This window comes from Artemia sp. Qi Xiang Cuo, chromosome 14 (assembly GCF_049724085.1).
Source record: "Artemia sp. Qi Xiang Cuo chromosome 14, ASM4972408v1, whole genome shotgun sequence".
Taxonomy (NCBI): domain Eukaryota; kingdom Metazoa; phylum Arthropoda; class Branchiopoda; order Anostraca; family Artemiidae; genus Artemia; species Artemia sp. Qi Xiang Cuo.
Genome location: NC_142807.1, coordinates 37,718,822 through 37,729,704, shown reverse-complemented (window position 1 = coordinate 37,729,704; position 10,883 = coordinate 37,718,822). Strand labels below are relative to the sequence as shown.

Sequence of the window (10,883 nt, the reverse complement as noted above, 5' to 3'; positions counted from 1 at the left end):
CAATCTCACGCCTATTACCTCTGACTCATTATATATTCATCCCTACAAATATTATGCTACTACAGAGAGGCAACCTATAGTAGGTAAATTAGCTAGTAAGAGGTTTTTCAGCCCAAAAACGCCCACCAAAACAGACAAAGCCCTGAAGAATTATCCATTAATCCGAATCCCGTGCAAATGCTGTGTCGTTTACTAGGCTATAATTTCCTCGAGGGGTGCCACCCCTCAGGTGGAAATAGAGATAACTGCAAGGTCCCCAGTCTTGCGGATACACCGACATGGTCGAGACAACCCTTTGCAGAGGCCATTGTCCATAGACCTGGATCTTACGCCCTGCTACAGTTGTCCTCTATAAGCATAGAGGTATTTCAAAAACTACTTTTCAATTAACAAATACTAAAAAAGTTCACATCCTTGCCTTAATTTTAATGGTGTAAACACAGATTTTAACGTTTTAAGAAAGCTTTTAGAGATCTTTGAATGAAGAGAGGAAAAAGCAAATTGATTTGGATAGTGCTTTTTTTTTATACAGGTACAACATACATGAGTGTGCTAATGCTTACTAGCAAGTCTTTCTTGCTTAGAATCCTTTAAGGTTGTAGATGAACAAACATACAAGTCTGTAAGACGTTTTCAGCTAAAAAAAAAAAAAAAAAAAAAAAAAAAAAAAAAAAACCATCTAAAGGAAAAAAAAAATAATAGTAAGCTTATGTAAAAACTTACCAAAGTCCTTTTTGAACCTCAGGTGGGGCATCAGAAGGAAGTTTTAACGTTTTCCTCTGCTTTATCTGCTTGTGGGACATCTCTTTATCTTGTATATAGTCAGTGTCCATTAAATACCTGAAAATATCAAATAAAGTTTATTTTGGCCCTTCCCTTATTTAAGAAAATATTCCAAAGCTGAATTAAAAATAATACAGAATTTGGACATTAAAAAACACAGAAATGAATAGTTTTCATCACACTATTATCTCAGAAATGGACAATAGCAGAATGAATAGCCATTTTGATAATAAAAAAAGAACAATTGTTTATTTATTTATGTATGTATTTTTTCTTGAAAACTGCTCAATTTTGTTTTTGAAAAATTGACTCCTTAAAATATTTTGACCTGAAAAAAAAAAAAAAATCTAGACAGAACATGAGTTAGAATAAATTTGTTTAGATCCTTAATTTTGGAAAAAAATTCATATGAATGATGTCACATGGAACAAGAAACAGAAAAAATGACACTGAATTGCAAACAAAAATGTTAAACAATGAAATTTGCAGTTAGAAGACAAAGCAAAATTATAATGGAATTATGGGACGCGTTAGTTTAGAGCACGTGAGCTGTTAGAATACAAAGCAAAATTACTAAGGAGTAAAGAAAACGTGTAAGTTTAGCGTGTGTGAGTCTGTGATTAGTAAACACGAAGTAGGAATTAATATTTAGCATCTATGACACATGCAAAATTACACAATAGCATAATCATTGTGTTATTCTTCAGTTTTAAGTCACATTTTTGTTTGCAATTCAATTTAATTTGTTGATGGAATGAAGAAAACGTGTTAGTTTAGCATGTGTGAGTCTGTGATTGTTGAGAATTGAGAATGTGTTCTGTTCTTGAAAGCAAGAATTCTCCTCTCCTCTTTCTGGTTCAAGTGCCAGGTTTTGGCTGCATAAAGCAGAACTGGCATGACATTGCTGTTAAACAATTCAGCTGTAGAGAGAAGCTTTGGGACTGCCAAACATTCCATAGTTTATTGAAGGCTCCATTAGCTTGACCAATTCTTGTAAGCACTTCTTTTGTGCCAGGTCCTATGTTTTCAATTATGCTTCCTAGGTATTTGAAATGGATGACTTGTTCTATGTGTCAGTCTCCACAAGCGATGCTCAGGGGTGAGTGCTGCTTGCATGATTCTAGTACAGCAATGTTGTTAGCAAAGTTTATATTGCTTAGGCATAATTCAGAATTCAGCTGGATGCTGTTTGTGCTGGCACTTTTTATTAGTCAATGACAGTTACGAAGAGTAGCAGCAAAAACATGCAGCCTTGTTCAACTCCCGATAGGATGCAGAAAAAGCATGTTTGGCAGTCTGGCATCTTTAAACAGCACTCACTGTCTTCAAAGGGAGAAATTGATCTGTAAAGCTATCTTTTCACGGATTCTGTACTGCAGTAGGATCTTCCATAGACTCTGGTGGTCCACTGAGTCAAATATTTTCTCAAAATCAATGAGTATCATATAGATTTTTGGTATAATAAAAACACTAAAACAATAAAATCCTTACTTTACAATATACAAGTTGTTTTTTATTAATCAGATTATCATATTCCCTCCCATCTTTATTGCATAAATGGCAATGATTTGGGTAAATATAAACAAGATCCCATGATAGACATCAGGATAAGGTGAACATACTACTCAATTTCTTTTTTATGCTCTTTCCAAATATAGTAATCAATTCATTTACAAATGCACCCCCCCCCCCCAAAAAAAAGTCCCGTATATAAAAACTAAAGAAAACAGTAAAATTCTTACTGTGTAATTAATTTTAAAAATCTCCAATAAAATAAGTTTTTTAAACAAAAGTCAAGAGCCACAATAAACTTAAGATCAGCAGAAATAAATTCCTACAATAATTCGGGAGCTGCCCCCCCCCCCGGAAAATTCCCAGCAACAATTCCTCCCATGGAAAATTCCCCCATATACATGATTCACCAGCAAAAGAGAAAGTACAAAATAGGTACCGTACCTCAAAATTTTGATCAGATGTCTTAAGGGTTAACAAAATGACCAGATATCAAAAGCACTTATAGGACAGGGGCTGGTTGGTCTCCAATCACTTTTGACCTATAAAAAAAAAACTAGAACTCTCAATTTCTGATCAAACAAGCATCCTCTGATGTTTCTACAACCAAGAGGTCAAGGAGGAGGTAGAGATGAGGAGGGGACAGTCCCCCTCCTATACGGAATAAATTCTACTCATTTTGGGATATAATGTTACTCTTTACTTTCAAAATAACAGTGTAGACCAGGAGTATTGCCAGAAATCAAGAGCAATTAAACATCAATTTCTACCTCTACCCCCCTATCCCTTTTTTAGAACTATATCTGTATTTACCTGAAGGTTCAATGAGATATAGGATGTTTTGGCACTAAAATGTACCCTTTGAGGTATTTGCCCCACTCCCTAATAGCAAAACAATCAGAGAACCCTACTGTAGTGGTTTAAATTTAAACCTTTTGCCTACAAATATTTGGAATTGCATTTTTTTTTACCAAAGAAAGATCATGGATGTGAGTAGTATGTGTCGTCTGGATTTGCCAACGCCCCTAGGAATTTCTATATTATTCTATAGAAGCTCTTCACCTTTTCAAAGAGATTCAGAGCTCCCTCACATAATGGAATTTGAGGGTCGATAAAGTGAAATTATGTCACTATTCTAGTTTCTCTTAACCAGTAGTGCCTAGAACTTATTTTACGTAGATAATGACCGATATTAATTATTGTTTTTAATAATAGGATTTTGAACGATTCTAATTAGTGATCATATTTTAAGAAGATGGATAAAAAAAAGGGTTGTCAAATTTAGCAACTATTCTAGTTTCTCTAAACCATTCTTGACTATAAATTAATTTACGTAGACAATGAATAATATTAATTAATTTTTTGAATAATCGGAGTGTGAATGATTCTAATTAGTAATTGGATTGTATCAGTGGAGAAAAAAAGGATTAAACTGATTAGCAGTTAAGGTAACCCCGAAGGAGTTGTTAACTCAGGTAATTTGTTATAAATTTGAAACAACATCAGTCTATGAAAAATGCCTAACGACGAATCGGAAATGTTTGATTAACATTTGCAAAAAAAAGGGGTAATGGGATTTGCGAATTGGAGGAGATGGTGTGATTATGTACTGTATAATACACAAGTGATGTTTTGAAGAGTATTGTCAATTTAAAATAGTTTAGAAATAAAAAAAAAATTAACAAGAAATGGCTGAAAAGTGTTTTGAGGGAGATGGGTTGCATGGAGGGTTGAGTTGCACGAGGGTTCAGTAACACGGGGGTTCAGTTGTACAGGGTTTCGGTTATACAGGGGTTCAGTTACAAGGAGGGTTCAGTTGCACGGGGTTTGAGTTAAATATGGCTTGAGTTGCACGAGGGTTCAGTTAAAGGGGTACAGTTACACGGGGGTTTAGTTAAATTGGGTCGTGTTGCACGAGGGTTCAGTAGCACGAGGGTTCAGTAGCACGAGGGTTCAGTTGTACAGGGTTTCGGTTATACAGGGGTTCAGTTACATGGAGGGTTCAGTTGCACGGGGGTTGAGTTAAATAGGGCTTGAGTTCCACGAGAGTCGACTATAAATAAGGCTTTTGTGTCTTTCTGAACTTTCTGTGAGAGGCAGGGGTAAGTATTTAGTTTAAATAATTCTAAGAGGAAATCTAACGTTCCCTTCGTTCCCCCATTTCTGAAGGCAGGGAGGGGAGGGGTCAATTTTGGAGGGAAAACCAAAAATACTCAGAATCGAAAATAAACGGGATCTGCCTCAAGGGGAAGGCTCAGAGACCCTTCGTTCCTCCATTTCTGAGGGGCAGGAGAAGTGGGGGGTCAATTTTGGAGGGAAAACTAAAAATACTCAGAAAGTTCATTTTGAATTTCTTTCATTGAAATGCAAGAGTTGGTATATTTCAGCAGTGTTTTGTTGTGCTTTACCTTGTCACAGGTACATTCTGTTGATTTTAATAGGTTATTTTGAAATTATTTTATTTGAATGCAAGAGTTGGAATATTTTAGTAGTGTTTTTTTTGTGCTTTACCTTGTCATAGTTTGGCAGTTACATTCTAATGATTTTTTAAAGTCCATCTTGAATTTCATTCGTACATTACCATATTTAGAAATTTTCAGATGTGTATTGTCTTGGTTTTCATTCTCTCTGTTAACTTCTGTTGATTTTCATATTTCATTTTGACTTTCTTTCATTGAAATGCAAGAGTTGGTATATTTCAGTAGTGTTTTGTTGTGCTTTACCTTGTCACAGTTACATTCTCTTAATTTTTCAAAGTTCATTTTGAATTTCTTTCGTGAAATGCAAGAGTTGGAAAATTGGGGTCTTAGTCCACCAGCCTGAATGGTGGAAATCCACTAGCTCAGTATTGGGGTCTTAGTCCACCAGCCCGAATGGTGGAACTCCACTAGCTCAGTATTGTGGTCTTAGTCCACCAGCCTGAATGGTGGAAATCCACAGCTTTACCTTGTCACAGTTACATTCTCTTGATTTTTCGAAGTTCATTTTGAATTTCTGTCGTGAAATGCAAGAGTTGGAATATTTCAGTAGTGTTTAGTTGTGCTTTACCTTGTCACAGTTACGTTCTGTTGATTTTCAAAGTTCATTTTGTCTTTCTTTCATTAAAATGCAAGAGTTGAAATATTTCAAAAGCGTTTTGTTGTGCTTTACCTCGTCAAAGCTAAATTCTCTTAATATTTCAAATTTAATTTTTAATTTCTATCGTGAAATGATAGACAAGTAATATTTAAGTAGTGTCTGCTCGTGGTTTACCTTGTCACAGCTACGTTCTCATAATTTTTCAAAGCTCATTTTGAATTTCTTTCGTGAAATGCAAGAGTTGAAATATTTCAGTAGTGTCTTGTCTTGGCTTACCTTGTAACATCTACATTCTCATGTTTTTTCACCTTTCATTTTGATTTTCTTTTGCGAAATGCAAGAATTGGAATATTTCAGTAGTTACTTGTTTTGCTTTACCTTGTCAAAGTTACATTCTCTTGATTTTTAGATGTTCATTTTGAATTTCTGTCATGAAATGCAAGAGTTGGAAAATTGGGGTGTTAGTCCACCAGCCTGAATAGTGGAAATCCACTAGCTCAGTATTGGGGTCTTAGTCCACCAGCCTGAATGGTGGAAATCCACTAGATCAGTATTAGAGTCCCAGTCCACCAGCCTAAAAGGTGGAAATTCACTAGCTCAGAATTGGGGTCTTAGTCCACCAGCATGAAAGGTGGAAATTAACGAGCTCAGAATTGGGGTCTTAGTCCGCTAGCCTGAACGGTGGAAATCCACTAGCTAAATATTTGGGTCTTAGTCCACCAGCCTGAATGGTGGAAATCCACAGCTTTACCTTGTCACAGTTACATTCTCTAGATTTTTCGAAGTTCATTTTGAATTTCTGTCGTGAAATGCAAGAGTTGGAATATTTCAGTAGTGTTTTGTTGTGCTTTACCTTGTCACACTTACATTCTGTTCACTTTCATAGTTCATTTTGAATTTCTGTCATTGAAATGCAAAAGGTGGAATATTTCAGTAGTGTTTTGCTGTGCTCTACCTTGTCACAGTTACATTCTCTTGATTTTTCAAAGTTTATTTTGAATTTCTTTCGTGAAATGCAAGAATTGGAATATTTCAGTAGTGTCTTGTCGTGGTTTACCTTGTCACAGCTACATTCTCTTGATTTTTCAAAGTTCATTTTGAATTTCTGTCGTGAAATGCAAGAGTCGGAATATTTCAGTAGTGTTTTGTTGTGCTTTACGTTGTCAGAGTTACATTCTCTTGATTTTTCGAAGTTCATTTTGAATTTCTGTCGTGAAATGCAAGAGTTGGAAAATTGGGGTCTTAGTCCACCAGCCTGAATGGTGGAAATCCACTAGCTCAGTACTGGGGTCTTAGTCCACCAGCCTGAATGGTGGAAATCCACTAGCTCAGTATTGGGGTCCCAGTCCACCAGCCTGAATGGTTGAAATTCACTAGCTCAGAATTGGGGTCTTAATCCACCAGCCTGAATAGTGGAAATCCACTAGCTCAGTATTGGGGTCTTAGTCCACCAGCCTGAATGGTGGAAATCCACTAGCTCAGGATTTGGGTCTTAGTCCACCAGCCTGAATGGTGGAAATCAACAGCTTTACCTTGTCACAGTTACATTCTCTTGATTTTTCGATGTTAATTTTTATTTTATGTGTTTAAATGCAAGAGTTGGAATATTTCAGTAGTGTTTTGTTGTGCTTTACCTTGTCACAGTTACATTCTGTTGATTTTCATAGTTCCTTTTGAATTTCTTTCATTGAAATGCAAGAGTTGGAATATTTCATTAGTGTTTTGTTGTGATTTACCTTGTCACAGTTACATTCTCTTAATTTTTCAAAGTTCATTTTGAATTTCTTTCGTGAAATGCAAGACTTGGAATATTTCAGTAGTGTCTTGTAGTGGTTTACCTTGTGACAGCTACATTCTCATGATTTTTCGAAGTTCATTTTGAAATTTTGTCGTAAAATGCAAGAGTTGGAATTTTTCACTAGTGACTTGTTGTGCTTTACCTTGTCACATTTATATTCTTTTGATTATTTGAAGTTCATTTTGAATTTTCGTAGTGAAATGCAAGAGTTGGAAAATTGGGTTCTTATTCCACCAGCCTGAATGGTGGAAATTCACTCGGTCTGGATTGGAATCTTAGTCCACGAGCCCGAACAGTGTACATCCACTAGCTCAGTATTGAGGTCCCAGTCCACCAGCCTGAACGGTGGAAATGCACTAGCTCAGAATTGGGGTTTTAGTCCACCAGCCTGAATGGTGGAAATCCACTATCTCAGTATTGGGGTTTTAGTCCACCAACCTGAACGGTGGAAATCCACTAGCTCAGAATTGGGGTCTTAGTCCAACAACCCGAATGGTGGAAATCCACTAGCTCAGTATTGGGGTCCCAGTCCACCAGCCTGAACGGTGGAAATTCACTAGCTCAGAATTTGGGTATTAGTCCACCAACCTGAATGGTGGAAATCAACTAGCTCAGTATTGGGGTCTTAGTCCACCAGCCTGAATCGTGGAAATCCACTAGCTCAGAATTGGGGTCTTAGTCCACCAGCCTGAATGGTGGAAATCCACTAGCTCAGGATTGGGGTCTCAGTCCACCAGCCTGAAGGGTGGAAATTCACTAGCTCAGAATTAGGGTCTTAGTCCACCAGCCTGAATGGTGGAAATTCACTAGCTCAGAATTGGAGTCTTAGTCCACCAGCCTGAATGGTTGAAATTCACTAGCTCAGAATTGGGGTCTTAGTCAGTGTTCAGATTGGAGCGTTGGGGTCCGACTATCTGGGCTTTATTTGTCAAGGCCTGAATGCTAAGTGATGGACATGATCTCGATTGGGACCCCATTGTGAAAATGGAAAACAAAAAACAAAATATATTGTTGGTATGTGTGTAGAGCATGGCATGGTTACCGTTAGGGCAACAGTCTAACTGTTGACGGTTTTAGGTATCCATGAATAAGTTCTAAGGCAAGAGTGGAAGTTAGGACAAATTTTTGGAGGTGTCCACCTCACCTGCCCAGAGTCTCATGCAATTTAGACGAGGTTACGTGCGCGCACGTAACCTCGTCTAAATTAACCTTAAAAATGAAATAAAGCTATGTCGACTTTGCATGTCTCTCTCACTATGTATACGCCGTCGCGGTGTGTAACTCACTTTCCCAAGAGTATCTATTCATTGTCTCAGCTCAGTTAAGAAAATCTGAGCCAATTTCCACTTTTTCAAATTTAGGGTCACTTGCCAGAGACACTGAGCAGGTGATGTGGGCACTTTCAAAAAGTTGTCCCAACTTCCACTCTAGCCTTAGAACTAATTCATGGATACCTAAAACCGTCAACGGTTAGACTGTTGCCCTAGCGGTAACCATGCCATGCTCTACACACATACCAACAATATATTTTTGCTTTTTGTTTTCCATTTTCACAATGGGGTCCCAATCGAGCTCATGTCCGTCGCTTAGCATTCAGGCCTTGACAAGTAAAGCCCAGATAGTCGGACCCCAACGCTCCAATCTGAACACTGACTAAGACCCCAATTCTGAGCTAGTGAATTTCAATCATTCAGGCTGGTGGACTAAGACTCCAATTCTGAGCTAGTGAATTTCCACCATTCAGGCTGGTGGACTGAGACCCTAATACTGAGCTAGTGAATATCCACCATTCAGTCTGGTGGACTGAGACCCCAATTCTGAGCTAGTGGATTTCAACCATTCAGGCTGCTTGACTAAGACCCCAATACTGAGCTAGTGGATTTCCACGATTCAGGCTGGTGGACTAAGACCCCAATACTGAGCTAGTGGATTTCCACCATTCAGGCTGGTGGACTAAGACCCCAATTCTGAGCTAGTGAATTTCCACCGTTCAGGCTGGTGGACTGGGACCTCAATACTGAGCTAGTGGATTTCCACCATTCAGGCTGGTGGACTAAGACCCCAATACTGAGCTAGTGGATTTCCACCATTCAGGCTGGTGGACTAAGACCCCAATTTTCCAACTCTTGCATTTTCGACATAAATTCAAAATGAACTTCGAAAAATCAAGAGAATGTAACTGTAACAAGGTAAAGCACAACGAGTCACTACTGAAATATTCTGACTCTTGCATTTCACGACAGAAATTCAAAATGAACTTTTAAAAATCATGAGAATGTAGCTGTGAAAAGGTAAACCACGACAAGACACTACTGAAATATTCCAATTCTTGCATTTCACGAAAGAAATTCAAAATGAACATTGAAAAATTAAGAGGATGTAACTGTGACAAGGTAGAGCACAACGAAACACTACTGAAATATTCCAACTCTTGCATTTCAATGAAAGAAATTCAAAATGAACTATGAAAATCAACAGAATGTAACTGTGACAAAATAAAGCACAAAAAAACACTACTGAAATATTCCAACTCTTGCATTTCACGACAGAAAATCAAAATGAACTTCGAAAAATGAAGAGAATGTAACTGTGACAAGGTAAAGCTGTGGATTTCCACCATTCAGGCTGGTGGACTAAGACCCCAATACTGAGCTAGTGGATTTCCACCATTCAGGCGGGTGGACTAAGATCCCAATACTGAGCTAGTGGATTTCCACTATTCAGGCTGGTGGAATAAGACCCCAATACTGAGCTAGTGGATTTCCACCATTCAGGCTGGTGGACTAAGACCCAAATTTTACACGTCGCGTATTTTATTGCTTACATTAAAAATGAATTCTAAAAAATTAAGTGAATGTAACTGTGACAAGGTCGAGCACAAAAGGACACAACTCAAATAATCCGACTATAGCTTAATACTTCTGAACATAAAGATGGTCTTAAAAATAACAAAAGACTTTAAAGTAGAAATTGAAAACCAAGACAATTAACAAATTCAATATTCAAATTCTAGCATTTCACGACAGAAATTCAAAATGATCTTTGAAAAATTAAGAGAATGTAACTGTGACAAGGTAAAGCACAACAAAACAGTACTGAAATATTCCAACTCTTGCATTTCAATGAAAAAAATTCAAAATGAACTATGAAAATCAACAGAATGTAACTGTGACAAGGTAAAGCACAACAAAACAATACTGAAATATTTCAACTCTTGCATTTCACGACACAAATTCAAAATGAACTTCGAAAAATCAAGAGAATGTAACTGTGACAAGGTAAAGCTGTGGATTTCCACCATTCAGGCTGGTGGACTAAGACCCCAATACTGAGCTAGTGGATTTCCACCATTCAGGCTAGTGGACTAAGACCCCAATACTGAGCTAGTGGATTTCCACCATTCAGGCTGGTGGACTAAGACCCCAATACTGAGCTAGTGAATTTCCACCGTTCATGCTGGTGGACTGGGACCCCAATACTTATCTAGTGGATTTCCACCATTCAGGCTGGTGGACTAAGACCCCAATACTGAGCTAGTGGATTTCCACCATTCAGGCTGGTGGACTAAGACCCCAATTTTCCAACTCTTGCATTTCACGACAGAAATTCAAAATGAACTTCGAAAAATCAAGAGAATGTAACTGTGACAAGGTAAAGCACAACAAGTCACTACTGAAATATTCCAACTCTTTCATTTCGCGACAGAAATTCA

At 37.7% G+C, this 10,883-nt stretch overlaps 1 long non-coding RNA gene across 1 annotated transcript in view; it reads right to left on the bottom strand.

Annotated features, from left to right (window-relative positions):
- Window positions 1-722: 722 nt before the first annotated feature.
- The window catches only part of LOC148944430 (uncharacterized), a 29,116-nt gene continuing 18,955 nt past the window's right edge, over window positions 723-10,883 (bottom strand). The window contains exons 2-3 of the long non-coding RNA XR_016142797.1: window positions 2,740-2,837; window positions 723-840 (exon numbers count right to left, since the gene is read on the bottom strand). This is a non-coding gene — a long non-coding RNA (uncharacterized LOC148944430). The remainder of the gene's footprint in view (window positions 841-2,739; window positions 2,838-10,883) is intronic.